General features: G+C 35.7%; 1 long non-coding RNA gene across 1 annotated transcript; it reads right to left on the bottom strand.

The window, feature by feature from the left end:
* Positions 1–708: 708 nt before the first annotated feature.
* On the bottom strand, positions 709–9,931 carry LOC126823350 (uncharacterized). The gene is made up of 2 exons (XR_007681133.1): positions 9,678–9,931; positions 709–1,477 (listed from the first exon to the last, which is right to left on the bottom strand). It is a non-coding gene; the product is annotated as an uncharacterized LOC126823350 (long non-coding RNA).
* Positions 9,932–16,277: the final 6,346 nt, after the last annotated feature.

The following is a 16,277-nucleotide window of genomic DNA, read 5'->3' as shown; positions in this document are numbered from 1 at the left end:
TGTTGCCCGGACAGCGGCACTACGGCCTACTCTTACATCGAATTCCAACTGCCAAGGGATCTTTCACGTGCACGCCAAGGTGTAACCTGGACCTCGGTTTTTCACCCCATCCGAACGACTAGACAGCTGCCCTTGTCAGGCCTTCCGTTCTGCATCGCTGACAAGGGGGAACCCCGCAGGAAAATCTGAATGAACTGTCTCGGCCAATACAGGGATCGAACACCCGACCTCCAGGCTAGCGTGCCAACGTCTTACCATTTAGCCACCGGTTGTACGTGACAATTAGTAGGGTCGCATGTCCATCCTCGTGGGTTTTCCCCGGGTCCTCAGCACAAACTAGGTCATTTTTGGGACTATTTCAATAATTCGCTCGAGTGTATTGGTCTTTAGCATTGGGGGTGAGGGCGGGGGTCGGGACGGAGAAAAGCCCCACGGAGTTAGGCAGGTAACCATCCGTCACGTTCAAGCTTAGGGGACTGAAACGCCGCAACTGAACTCAATGACAAGCTTTATGATCTAAATCGCACGCGCCATTCCCCCACCCCACCCCCAATCTAATTTTCTAGAGCTGCTGGTAATTGATAATATAATTTTGCGAAAACTTTTCGGACTGTGCGTATGACTCCTGTGGCCATAGGGGCCTGGCAACCCATAATTCCAACAACATAATTTGAAATAATGACTTGTAAATGGCATGAACAACATAACTGAGAGAGAAGGATTTATTCAGAGTTAAACTACAGGTGTTCAACAGGTAGGCCTCTCAGCGTATAAATGCTCGTGCATGTATATATCTATGTGCTGGTCGTCAACTCCCCGAATTTTGTAAGATATTCTTTCATAGTTAAGAACTTATCATTGTCGGTATCCGCTTCGTTAAACATAACCAGAAAATTTTCTACTGGACAGCCAACATCGGCATTAGTGCAATAATCAGTTACATTGACGTTACGAATGGGTCTGAAACCACTCAATTCTATGGTTGTAAGATTACCGTTCTTGTCGTAATCTGCCACACGAAATTCCGATCTGAATTCTTGTTCAGAGACTTTCAAATTATCATCGATATCCATGACCAAGTAATTATTTCTGGCTCTAACAAAAGCTTTAACCGTGATGCCACTTTCTGATGATTCTATCTTGGAGAGGAAATATTCCAAATGTTCTCCCAGATCTATGTCGTTTCCATATCCTCGTCCAAGCTCAAAATAGAAGAGTTCGCTGTCGGCCATTGTTAACTTCCCGTCACCATTGATATCATACATGTTACGAAGCGGTGATGGAATATCTTCCCCAGCTGGATCACCGACCATTTCCGCCTGACTTACCTCCCCATCACCATTGAAGTCTGCTCTGACAATGTGATCTCTATCTTCTGCAAATTCTCTTACACCATCATCATCTAAATCAGCAATATCAAAGGCTACAGTTAAATCCATCAAAGTGGATATTTTGGCAAGTTTAGGCGATGACGTGGCTGGAAGATATAAAACAAACCTTGTGAGTATATACAGTTTTGAAATGAATGAAAATTTGTTCAGACAGCGACACCATTCGACAGTTCTTGTCGTAATCAGCCACGTGAATTTCCTGTTCACAGAATTTCAATCTGATTCAAATACAAATCTATATTTCGTTTGTTTTTTTTATACTTTTATGGCCTACACTACTCGAAGATCTGACCGGTTGTAGCGATAGGTCGCGTCAGAGGTCATACGAGCGACTTTTGACCTCTGACGTCAGACATTTGATTAACCTTTCATCAGTGATTTTACTAATGGATTACCGACAGTTCCGTGCAAGACACGCCTAAAGCTAGTTGTAACAGACCGTTTCATTGGCTAATCCCCCACATCAACTAGTTAAAAACTAGATAATCTAAAGGGAATTTGCGGGAAATTTCAGTCAAATTGATCCACTCTGAACCGAGAATTTAGCGATTGAATTTTAGGCCTAGCATCGATCATCATTACTAAAGTCGGTACGATAAAAATCATAGTCTCGATTATCCATTTTTTATTTAATCATCAATGAGCGCTGAGCGATGTCATCGAGGGTTGATTATGGTCTGGATAAGTTAAGTAATGTCTAATTAATAATTTAGATAACATGTCAGGCCTAAAGAAAGACCTGCAATAGGCAGATTTAGCTCTTGCATAATGTATTTTTAAGTGAATGGATCCGGGTCTAGCCGTAAGCGTCCACTGCGCTGTACAGTCCTGGGTCTGTGGTGATACAGACTTCACTCAAAATTGAAAACAATCAGGAATATAACCCAGAGAAAACCACTGTGTACTACCAGCATGAGTCATGATCTGCTATATGCCACATGAAATATGAATGTAAGCATATTGAAGTAAAAGTTACCTATACAAGTAACCATACCGGTGAAATGTATAAAAAAAACCAGGTAGTCTAAAAATAAATGTTCATTGTTAAGTAAGAAACATTTTAAAGTAGCTAAGTCTCTAACTCAATATCATCCAAAATCTTTGACATTGAAAACACGAATTATTTGTCAATTTAAATCAACATTGATGCTATGATCTTACCGGAAAAAGATGGACTTCTGATATCCAATATTTAAGACAAAATAAACATTTTACGATTGGTACACGAATCGTGTACCATAATGCGTTTCAGCGCTATTTGTCATAAGGGACTCGAAAAACGAGGTTAGGCATATTCCACAAGTCATGTCAAACGGTGACGCCATATTCTTATATGGAGAGCATGCGCAATAAATATTATCGGTGTATCGGTGCCATTCGATTGAGACTTCTGACATATTTCGGCGGACTGTTTAGAAACTACAGTAAAAACAGTAACGGTTGAATGTAATTCTGTTTAAATACATTCATATTACATTATTATATGCGTTGCGACCCATTTGTGTCAATTTTTAGGTCCCAAATATTAGCGATTGAGCCCCTTTAAGTATTCAATAGAGAGAGAGAGAGAGAGAGAGAGAGATGGGGTTTAGCGTCGACTCGACACAAACTATGTCATTTCGGGAATAACGCATGGTTCAATTATATTTCAATCATTCGCTTGCGCGTAGGGGTCTTTAGCAGTGGGAGGAAACCGGAGGACCCGGAGAAAACCCACGAGGTTGGACAGGCGACCCTACTCCTTGTCACGTACATCCGGGGAATCGAAACCCCGCCAGTTGACTCAATGGCAGACGGTATGATACAGCGCGGGCGTGCTAACTATTCGGCCATCCAACCCCCCGTATTCAATAGAATTGAGGTATATTGTTGCATTTATCACGAAAAAAAACAGAGGAAAAAAACAAAAGAATACTGAATACAAAGAGGCAAACTGAAAAATGTAAAACCCTCTCGAAAGACAGTCGTCTGCTGCCTGAATGACGTGAGGTAAAAGGCGGTAGGTTGCCAAATCATTCAAAGGTTGACATGTAATAAAAACCACAATAAAAGGGTTGATAATCCAGATAAGATGATGGCAAAAGTGTTTTTTTTATCGATTTAGGAGCTAATCGGAATTATGCAGATTTCAAGGTTCGACCTGGTATTTTATCATTCAGATATTGTAAACTCCCTGTATATCTAACGGCATTCCTTTAATTCCGATTGGTATTTCGGGATATAATCCAGCATCTGATTATGGTTCTGTAGGGAGAAATTTTTTGAAGAAATGTTTAGTGGGTGCCGAAGTAAGTATTTTGAACTTGGGTGGACACTCACCACGTGGTAGGTTATTCCACAATGACGTCATCAAATATGGCCGCCGACTTTATATCAATTTTATCCTACCCGCTCTAGTTTTCAGCCAATTTCTATGAAATAACGGCCAGAATGAAGCTGTTTATTTGAACTTATTTGAAGAGCATATTTTTGGTAATTTTTTTATTCATTTTCAAGAAAACACATACCACATTTTTAAGCGAAAACGTGAAAAAGTTCAAAAATATAACAATAAGAATACTTTAATAACACTCAAAAAAGAAGTTTTGTCTTTTTATATAAAGAACTGTGCATACTAATTAATGAGGTCAAGCATAGTTGTGATGTCACAATACATAGTTACCACAAGATGGAGTGTCTTTTGACTGTGAAGCAATACATCGAGCGGAATCTCACATGAATTCAAAATGAAATTAGCAAACATATACCTAGCGTCAATAAAACCTATATATATATTTATATGTATCACGATAATAATTGTTAACTTTATAATAGAAGCATTTTAAGACATGTTATTACCGTAAACATACTAAAATATCGCAAATTGGGCACGCAGAAAAGGGTACGTTCACTTTGCATCAAACAGTATTCAAACCAGCTTTGGTGGCTTAATGTTTTTTATTTCTCAGAATCAAGGGATGAATAAACTACTAGACTGCAAAATTTCATAAGCCGCCTATGTTGTATTGTATTCAGGACGCCTATTTCACACAAAATATCATTTTGTATCCAAGTGGACCTTCCATATAAACATCTATCTGCATAATAAGTTTATGAAAATATGCATTTAAACAACATTTAAATATTATCTACCACCTGCAGCACTTTCCCCTCAAACTAACAATAAATTGTTTATTGGCATTTTCTATTAAACCGAAACGTTCTTGTTGCTGTAAAATACTGTATCAATATACCAACTTAACCAAGTGTTAATTTATATGATAATTTAAAGTTACAATTTCATATTTTCTAAGAAAGTCAAAACATAATTATTTCTATGTCTTTTGCTCAATAGGTTGCCAACTCACTATTATACGATCATAGGTGTCATTCTCACACTTAAAACTCATTTACACCGAAAATAATAACACAATTACCTCCCAATTACCTCCCTTGCTTTCTATTCTCCACCATGGATTAGCTTTTTTCAAACGTTTGAATTTTAAGAGGAAAATGATATTTTTGCCAATTTCTTAACTGGCAATAGTGAATTATAGGATTAATAGGATTATTCTTTAACAAGGTAGGACTGTTTATAGATACCATCTATTTTAAGGCTTTATTTTAATAAATTTTAAAAATATAACTTAAAAATACGAAATTGCAACTTTAAGGCATACCCGATTTAACACCATATCTTTCTGCAGGAAATGACAATAAATTGCTTTTTGGATAAAACGGAAACATATTTTTCTTTCGCTATTGTAGCTGTAAAATAATATAAGAATTATTATTTTATATAGCGTATTTCTACTGATGATTAAAGTAATCAAGTACTGCAGAAATTTGCAACATCCCATCTTTCCCCTCCCTTTTTAGGGATGGGCTGAACAGGAGTATGGTAGTTCCAGGGCTCCCAAAGCTAGTTAATGTTCTTGCGTAATTTGGTGTCCCCTTTTAATCGTGAATTTATGTCGTTTTTTGATGAATTGCTAAGGTTGCCGCAAGTTAGATGTGCAAAAGCTAGAAACACCAAGATATACCCCATAAAGCCCAATTTACAATCAGTTTTTCTAAAGAAATTTGGCGCCTATTCGAAGAGAACACTACTAACACTATCATTAGCCACAGGTTCATCATTTCTGCCTGTTTTTTGTCTAGCTTCCAATATGGTTGTGGCAATTACAAGAACTTGGGAAATGAATAACAGACAGAAATGAACCTGTGGTTACTATCGATTTAGATGATAATACCACGGACGGATCGGGGCCCAAGGTCCATGGGGTCCGATGGGATTCTCTTCTCACAGGCGCAAAATTTCTTTCGAAAAACGGACTGAAAATAATGCTTACTATGACATGTCGTGATGTTTTCAGTCTATGCACAAATTCTATGTCTGACAATCTTATCGGAAATTAATTTTTTAACCCCGTATTGAACCCAGTAACTCTGGCAACTTTATTTTCAAGGGATATCCAAAAGAACAAAAATCGCCATATGCATAAGTAGTTTTATGGATAGAAATTGAACTCTGTACCCTTAAAACCTTTAGCCTATAGGCTATAAGACATATTCCGACGTTTGGGATTTTATTTCTGCCATCATGGATTCTTGAATTTTATTTTTGAGATCAGAATTGCAACCAGCGACACCGAAAACCATATAAATGACATATCCAATAGGAAAAAATGACGATTAGGCCTAACTTAAAATCCGCCATTTTTGCTGCCATTTTGAATTGCTGCTGTATTGGATTTTCAGAATTTATCTTTAAATTCAGAGACATCGAAAACCTTATAGCTAAAAGTCATCTTACGAAATAGCTGTCATGAAAATGCATTTTTTTTTTAGGGGGTTTGTGTTTGAATAATTTAAAAAAGAGTTAATCTCCCACCACTAAAACACACTGAACCTTGTTGAAGATCGCCATATTGAATTATGTTATTACGTCATTTCGCCATGGCCGAATTTGAGTATGAACCAAATTTTATTGGTTTCTTTTGCAATTTGTTTGGGGTAAAACGCTATCCCTCCATCCTACGCATACAGGACAAAAATATAAGGCTTTTCCTAATCGGAAACCCGACGATTAGGGAGGTCTGCCCGTCATAGGATGCACGCGATGGTGACGCGTCAGCTAAGTCACGTGACACAAACTGACAAACATGACTTCTTTTAATACATTTTTATTGCGTGGGGTATTTCCTCGCGAATACAATGTTTTGAGAAGGATTTGAAAAAAAAATTAGTTTGAATATGCTTTTAGTCCAAATATATCATCAGATCACCCAGTTTGTACCGTGGAAGGTATCTTTAATGTGTCTTAAAATGTTATTTTCTAATATAAAGGTAATAATTATTATCGTGATAAATATAATACATGTAGAGGATTTTATTGGCGCTAGGAATATGTTTGCTAACTTCATTTCGAATATGGGTGAGAGATACCGCTCGGTTGTTAAGATCATATTTTTATACTAACTATCAACATGTACATCATTGTCTTGATAATGTAATCATTCATTTAGAACCATGTCAGTTTGGCTTTGAAATATCCCAAAATGGTCTGGCTCCGCAATTCAATGTACAAAAGTATCCCGATGACTTTATTGGTGCTTGTGTCTCTGTAGGTTAATATATGCAAAGTCGTTCTGTATTTGCAGAGCCAATGAGTTATCATGCTGTTCATTTTATAAATGTATGATTGTCAAAGACTCTGATGGAACTTGTAAAAATTCCTTTTGAATGCTGTCAACGAATTTCTTATTGTTATACCATTGTAATTAATTTTGAAGTGTTATTTGTTTTTTACATTTTAGAGATTTTTTCGTGTTGTCACTTAAAAATTGAAAAAATAATAAAAGTTTAATAAGTATATTTTTCACTTTAGTTCACACAGACAGCTTCATCCTGGCTTTTATTTCATAGATATTGAAAGAAAACTATAGCGGGTAGGATAATATTGAAATAACGTCGGTGGCCATCTTTGATGACGTCATAGGGGAATAACCTACAACATGGTGAGTGTCCACCCAAGTCCAAAATACTAAGCCACCTACTAAACAGTTCTTCAAATAAATTCTCCCTACTCAAACTTTCCTAGAGAACCATAGTCAGATCCAGGACTATATGTAATAAACACAAAAACATAATATGGAACACAATTACTATTTTAATTAAAGCTACGTTTCGTTCAGGGTTCTCTCAACGTTTTCAAGCAAATGTAATACACCTACAAGATATGCAAAACAGGTATGTTGAAGAAATCGTACCACGAATGTGTATTTATATAAAGGCATAAAATATGGACGATGATCTAGATATTGTTTTAGAATTAAGTTTTTGATTGATTTTATCTAAAGTTTCTACGATGGGTTTATTTTTATCAATTATGAAAAAACTACTAATGCCAGTGTAACTGCGAGGTGTTCTGCACCAAATGGCATGTTGTGTTTGGCATAATTTAAGTCCTTTGGTTATTGTTTTAGCCAATGGTTTTATTTGGCAGTTGCTGAAGATGTATTGTTGTTTAGGACCTCGGGTTTTGTTTTATATACTTGATTCTCTTTGACAAGAGATCATAAACCGTGTTTTTCCATTCTCCAAATGATTCTAGAGGTGCACGAAATTTATCAGACCAAGCTACTATACATTTCCTAATTTGAGATTTTAGATTATTACGTAACTTTTTGAAATTAGCTTTACTTGGTTGTTCTCGAAATTGTGGTCCAAAGCTGAAAAGGTACTTAAGATTTATATCTTCAACAATTCCTGTCAGTATGTGGTCATGAAACTTATCTTTGAAAGGAGAGTTGGCGCATTGACATGTTGTATTATCGTAATTGTCAAAAAAAATTTGTACGTTAAGGTTTTCAATAGTTTTATGGTAGTTAAATATTTTATTACGAATTGGAGGTGAAAATTTGTATACGACTGTAGGTGAAATTTTAGGAATAATATCTGGTATAGATTTTACTGATAGGTCTCTAAAGATTCTATTCAATCCAATGTCTTGTATATATTTATCTGTAAAAAGGATTTAACAAAACACATCGGTTTCTTTCTTTCGTACTTTATGAGGTTGTATTTAATGCATAGGTGATTTATCAAATCGATTATAACATCGTAATTAATATTGAGGAAGAAAAGGTTCATTAAGTTGATTAGAATAGATGATATCTTGTATGACACCAAATTCTTTTTAGCAATCTGTTTCACAGAGAATTACGAGTGTCGTATAATATCTCTGTCATAGATGACTGCCTTAACACGTGCTGTCACAGCACGCGGTGTGAATCATTGGCTGAATGGCGCGTGCATTGTTTACATAAGACATAACTGCTTCGGAGAGAATGCTTCATTTTAGTCAATTTAATACCCATTTACACTAAATCGGAAATAATTTTTACCTACAAATACGTCAAACGCCTTTATTTATTTTTCCAATATATACAAAAAATGTTTTAGAATTTAATTTGTCGCATGAAAAAAGTTAATATTTCTAGCTTATTAAGCCGCATCAATGTCATCCTTATCAGTGATTGTCGCGGCCAAGCAAATATTCACTGCGGATCAGTGTGCTTTTTTAGCTGTTGATTTTATTAAAGAGTGTACAATTTGTCGGGCTAGGTTGAGAGCACAAGCTGCACGGGACACTTTGTCATGGTTTATAGTTTTTACGTCGCCTTGACTTTTTGCGCCCCCTCGCAAATGGCAAAAATCAAGCGGTTTCGATCATAATGCTCAACCAGTGTCAAACCTATACCGTGGGTCAGATATGCTAAAAATCGGTTATACCATGTTCTATACAGCCCAATATTACTCGGCGGCACTGGAAGGGACCCTCTCCCTTCCCCGCACATAAATACATATTGCTTTTTGGGGGCCGAACCGAATGTTGTTCCTCATGCAAAATCATGAATCACCATTGCCCCTGGCCTCCTCAACGTCGTAGGTTTTCTTCGCTTCGTCTGGTTTCCGCCAACCGCGAAATAAAATTCAAGCATATTTTTCCTGAAGTGACCTAATCTGTTGCGAGTCAAATAATTCATAGACAGCAATCATTTCGGAACTCCATTGATGCCGGAAGGCTTCGATAAACATTCCCTGCGTTATTTTGTAAATGAAATGAGGCGATATGAAACTGAAATAAAACGGACATGGATATAACTCAGTGCTTTATTCACTGAGCCACCGCATCTCCATCATTTTTTCAAATAATTCACACGATAATATAAATATATATATATATTTGAAAAAAGAACTACGCCTAAGAGTTATCTTTATAATATATCTAAATATATTTACCTGTTGATGCCGTGTCTATTAGAATAAACAATATCGAAACTATATAACCCTTCATGATCAACGTTTTGATAGATCTTAACACTGGTTGATGAAATAAACGCAGTTCTATGAGCAGTTGAAGTCGAACTAAGATAAGAAACTGCTGGTTATCACTTGAAAATATCATTTATACTATTATTAATAGGTGAACGACCCTTTTGCCATTTCCGTACGCATGCATAACGAATTTTTGTTATCAGTTTCCGTTCATCATGCATTCCAAATGAAATAAAATACTTGTTTTAATCAATAAATAATAAATATCAGTAGAAGAATTTATAAATTATAGTTGACATTTGCTATGATCTACCTGTATTTACATGGGTAGACAGGAGATGTGAGGGTGGGGGGGAGAACAAATTGATCCTAGTGATAATCTGAGCTACCACCTCTCCAGTCTGTAATAGTAAAGATGCACGAATAGAGGGGCTATCTATAAAATAGTATAATAAATGATAAGGAACAAGTTAATATCATCGAGTACAAAAATCTAAATTTTAAACCCCAAACTGGATTTCTTTAAAAAAGGGTTTCTTGTTTTCTATTTCATTAACCATGTAGACATCATTGAGAAACAAATTAGCAGCGGATGACCATTATATTATGGTTGTAATTCTAGCATGATCGTTTTTTATGGGTTTGATATGTGAAGATGCTTATGCTAACTTAATTGTAAAGTTCACCTCGGGACAAGTTGTGCAATTTTCGAAGGGGCGTGTTGACAGAATTTACTCTGTTGATACAATGAGGAAAAGTGACATAAGAAAAAAAACATGGATGCATTTTGTTCAGCAAATCTAGGTTTATATGTGGAATACTGAATCGATACTGAGTCTATTTTACATATGCCATCATTTTTATTTTATTTCTTTTAAAGATTTTCTAGGAAAAATAAAATCGTGTCATACGTCTTGTATCGTTCTTCCGCTACTGAGTGTAAGTTCATTTGATATAATGTTATATTTTATTGGGACGATAGCCTAAAGTCTAACGCGTGCGTTTTAGATCATACGGGTTGACATTTAGACAAGAGGTAGAGTTGTCTGTCCAACCTCGTAGGTTTTCTCCGCGTCATCCGGTTTCCTCCAACTGCTAAAGACCTCTACGCGCGAAATAAAATTTCACAATGTTTATCCTGAAATGATCTAGTCTGTGGCGAGTGAAGTAATCCATAAACAGCAAACCTTTGGGACTAAACAGGAAATTTTTTTTTTCATCCAGATATAATTCAAACACCTTTATTTATTTTTTTTCTATTACTTCCAAAAATGTTCTAGAAATAATTTTGCAGAAGGAAAAAAAGTTAATATTGCGAGCTCATTAACCTGCACCGATATGATTCATCTCAGTGAGTTTAGTCACCTAACGAATATTCACTGCTTATCAGTGTGGAAACGTATATAAAAAGGAAATGAAGCGATATGATAATGTTAATAATAATAATAATAATACTAGTACATTCTTTCATAGCGCATTCTAAAACAGAACAATTTACACCGTGAAAAGGATGGCATATTTTTAACGCGCTTTATTAAATATAAAAAATAAATTAAAATTGTTATAGATAATAAAACTACATAGGCGGAAAACTTCAGTAAAACTGCAAAAAGATACGCGCTTTATAAAATATAAAAAATTTAAAGATACATTATGTAAGATTTTTACAGATAATAAAACTACATAAGAAGAAAACTTCAGTAAAATTGTAATAAGATATGTAAAAGAGTAACTATAAAAACAATAAAAACATGATGACAAAACGGTTTAACATCCCAAATTGGGGCGGAAAAGGCGGGTTTTGATGAGTTTTTTGAAAGTTTCAATGTTCATCACGGCTATAATTTCGCATGGTAGTCCATTCCATAAGATAGGGGCGTATCATGAGAATTTATTGTTAGCTCGACCTTTGGGGTAGGCAAGTGGTGGTGCTTGGCTAGAACGGGTGACTTTTTGCGAGCACTTGACGTCGACGAGTTTGCAGAGATATGCCGGTGCCATATCGTTCACAATCTTAAATATAGTAAGTAACACTTACTGGAAGCCTGTGTGTGTAATCTTTATTAAATAAACTTTTTTAAGGTAATTCAATATCACTTAACTAAAATACATTTTATATGAAAAAAGACATAAAGCAACAATGGACATTCTAGTGTCCACAAAGAAGGTGTGAAAATGTAGGCGTATAAAAACGTATCATCGATCTAGTGCCGAACGTACTATTAAACAGACAAGTCGTGACATATAACGGACGGATTAAAGTGGAATTCTTTATGTAGACAAACACGTGAAATCAACATTCGGTCATGTGACATTTCGGTAACTATGATCGATGTTTTAAAGTAATTTCATGTTCTGTATTTTAATTTTTTCAGAGAATTAATTATCTCAAAATACATGTTCATTTTTCAGAGATACGTGTCTATTATTTATTAAAAAAGCGTACATTCTCCTATATACTGGTTAAAAACATCAAAGGGTGACGTCATATCTATGTTTTAATATCTGTGAAACAGATTGACAATTCACGTGGCATATATTGCTTATACAGGAATGTATTCCTGCAAAATCTATAATAATAGTTTAATATAATAATTAAATTTTGAAAAAAATCATTCAATTTTAGAAATGCTTTTGTAATCGATATACACCAACATTTTACACGTCATCGTGTTTGGCAGGTTGCTCCAATAACATTTGTCAGTTGCTAAAAATATTTAAAATTTGTAATGGGAATGATGCTAAACTCAATCTTACTCTGCAATAAAATACGATAGAATCTATTATCGATATTTACCTGTTTGTTAACAGCATTTGGCACCAATGTGTAGAATATTGAGAGAGAGAGAGAGAGAGAGAGAGAGAGAGATGGGGTTTAACGTCCACTCGACAAAAACTAGGTCATTTCGGGACTAACACACGGTTCATTTTTGTTTCAATAATTCACTTGCGTGTAGGGGTCTTTAGCAGTGGGAAGAAACCGGAGGACCCGGAGAAAACCCACGAGGTTGGAATGTTGACAGAACTTACTCTGTTGATACAATGAGGAAAAGTCACATAAGAAAAAAAACATTGATGCATTTTGTTCAGGAAATCTAGGTTTATATGTGGAATACTGAATCGATAATGAGTCTAATTTACATATTAATATCCCACACACCTATCGTAAATCCTTAATTTAAACATACATTATGCAAGAGCTAAATCTGCATATTGCAGGCCTTTCTTCAGGCCTGAAATTTTATATAAATTAATAATTAGACATTTATATGTATTAACAAAACAAGATCATGATCAACTATCGATGGCATCGGATACTCGAGATTTTAACTAGATTAGAACGGTTCGCCATTTAAGAATTTAATTTAAAAATGGGAAAACGAGGCTAAGTCTTAAATATACCAGTTCCCTGGTTACCACAATGCGCACATCTTGTCAAAACTATAAGCAATGAAAACTTGGCTCAGAATGAAGTAATTTGAATGAAATTTTCAATATTTTCATTTTACTTTATCTATTATGTGATGGATAATGGCCGAAGACTGTCCATTTCTTTGTATTTACATAATAGACAGTCTGAGGCTATTATCAGACTTAAAACATAGCACCATAGAGATACAAATAATGGATAGTTTTCTAAAACAACAAGCCATAAAATAATGGATTTATTCTTAAAACAACACGCACATGCTCATGAATGCATGTGAAAAAACACTCCAGTCATACAATGCAAGCATACACAGACAATCAAAAATATTCGACATGGAGACATGTTTATAACACAGTCGAAAACAAATATTAATAATGAGAATATATGTGATAAGCATTTGGATACTGATTACATTGGTAATGTACTCGATATGGAAGATAATAGCCGTAAAAATTGTGATGTTCTTGATAGCCGTCAAAGTTGTGATGGAAAGGTTGCTCACGAGAATGATTTAGATATTGATAATATTCTTAGTACTGTGGTTAATATGGAGGGTACTAGCCGTCCAAATTTCGATTTAAAATTTAATATATACTCTGATATAAGTGACAGGACACAGAATCAAAGGCACAAACCAATTCACGTAATTCAAAATCAACTGTGATTATGGTGTAACGGTGATATATTTGAACGTTTTTTATAAAGGGATACAAATTGTGACCTGTATAGGTTCCACAGGCTCAAAAGACTTTTTTTTTGTTCATTCAGATCCGCAACCTCATTAAAATCACAACAGACATGCTAATCCCACCATGGACAACTAGACACATGCACCCTCAAACTTTCCAAATTCCACCTGCCAGGAATGACACCAAGAAATTCCCCTTCTTCCCAAGAACAATAGGAGAGTGGAATGATTTACCACCAGACATGCCATCCTCCGACACTCTCGAGATCTTCAAGTCCATGTTGTCTGGGGCTCTGTGAGCTTCGACACCGCGTCATTTTTATCCTGGTTTTTTTTAACTTTTAATCCCGTTTTTAACTTTTCGTCGTCATGCCGGCCATGCGCAACCCACGTCGTGTCAAAATGATCAACCATGATTGTGGACACTACCGGGTAGAAGTAGAAGAAGTAGAAAATCAGGGGCCATAATCCAGGAAGTTAAGGTCCGATATGCGCCAATATCGCAAGGAATCGAAATCTTTGGGTTATAAACACACATGTTCAGTTTCATCAAAATGGGCTAATAATTGTGACCTCTGGTGTGTACAGTCAGGGGCCATAATCCATGAAATTACGGTCCAATACAAAACAATATCGAAAGGAACCGAGATCTTTGGGATATAACCTATATTTCAAGTTATGACCCGTAGAGTGTCCACAAAGAAGGTGTGAAAATGTAGGCGTATAAAAACGTATCATCGATCTAGTGCCGAACGTACTATTAAACGGACAAGTGACATATAACGGACAGATTTAAGTGGAATTCTTTATGAAGACAAACACGTGAAATCAACATTCGGTCATGTGACATTTCGGTAACTATGATCGAGGTTTTAAAGTAATTTCATGTTCTGTAATTTAATTTGTTCAGAGAATAAATTATCTCAAAATACATGTTCATTTTTCAGAGATTCGTGTCTATTATTGGTATTTTCTTAGACGATCGTCTATTATTTATAAAACTGTCCATTATTTATTAAAAAAGCGTACATTCTCCTATATACTGGTTAAAAACATCAAAGGGTGACGTCATATCTATGTTTTAATATCTGTGAAACAGATTGACAATTCACGTGGCATATATTGATTATACAGGAATGTATTCCAGCAAAATCTGTAATAATTTAATATAATTAAATTTTGAAAAAATCATTCAATTTTAGAAATGATTTTGTAATCGATATACACCAACATTTACACGTCATCGTGTTTGGCAGGTTGCTCCAAAACCATTTGTCAGTTGCTAAAAATATTTTAATTTTGTGATGGGAATAGAGGGTAGTAAGCCTTTTATCAAGTCTTATCAACATTAGTATAAATTTTTTAATAGGATTATGCGAATCTATGGAGAGTAATATACCTTTTAATCGTAACATGAAAAGCCCAAATGTGAATGATGCTAAACTCAATCGTAACAGCATTAGGCACCAGTGTGTTTGATATATTCAAATACGTCGTCATCAATGACGTCATTGGTCGTCATGGACAACGCCATTGTAATCCGGGAACTTGAAAGTAGTTCTAATGGCGGACTTTGTCATACATCCGAGATTAGATGTAGGGTACTGGAATCTGTTGAGGTTTGCCGAGTGGAACAGTCAGTGGTGCTACCGTTTACTCGCTTTTCGATTTCTAAATGTCAGGTGTTCTTTAACTGTAATGAAATGAAATGGGGTTCAACGTCCTACTGTTCTGCTCCTATATTGGGCTAATTATGAGGGAAATTGTGCCCGGACAACGGTGCTAAGGCCTACTCTTAAATCGAATTCCACCTGCCAAGGGACCTATTATGTGCATCCAAAGGACTAGACAGCTGTCCTTGTCACCCCCTCCCCCACCCCCGTTCTGCACCACTGACAAGAGGTTTGTCGTCACTTCCCGTTTCTTCACATGCTTGTTACACATCTCCCGTAGCAATGATCTCTGTGTTAAAGTTATATTTGGGATGTATTTAACCAGTTCTATCACATATTTTATAATGACTGACACCAATATTGTCCTTTAAGCTGAAATATGAAACTACTGTTAATACCGGTCTACCCTTAACTATGTTGGAGGCCTGTTTTGTTTGATTAGAGCTAATCCCACTAAACACTGCTTTAATGGAAGCAAATTTCTGTTCCAAATTATGACTGGTCAACAGTCTGATTAACAACTAATAGCTAACTGCGTAACAATGTCATCACGCGTTAAACAAAGCTCCAAATTGGACCAAATATGTTTACATAATGTTACGTCATGACTCACGATTTTATTATGCCCAATTAACCAGTACATAGCACCATATTGCAGAAAAACTAATTGCGTGACAATTGAGGCTATCAACACGTAAACAATGTAAACAAGACTGTATGGAGATGAACAAGACTTTCACCATTTTTAATACCTTAAATCACTGTCAAAAGTT

The sequence above is a fragment of the Patella vulgata genome, chromosome 6, assembly GCF_932274485.2.
Source record: "Patella vulgata chromosome 6, xgPatVulg1.2, whole genome shotgun sequence".
Lineage (NCBI taxonomy): Eukaryota > Metazoa > Mollusca > Gastropoda > Patellidae > Patella > Patella vulgata.
Note: the sequence above shows the minus strand (reverse complement) of the source record. Positions and strands in the feature narration are given on the sequence as shown.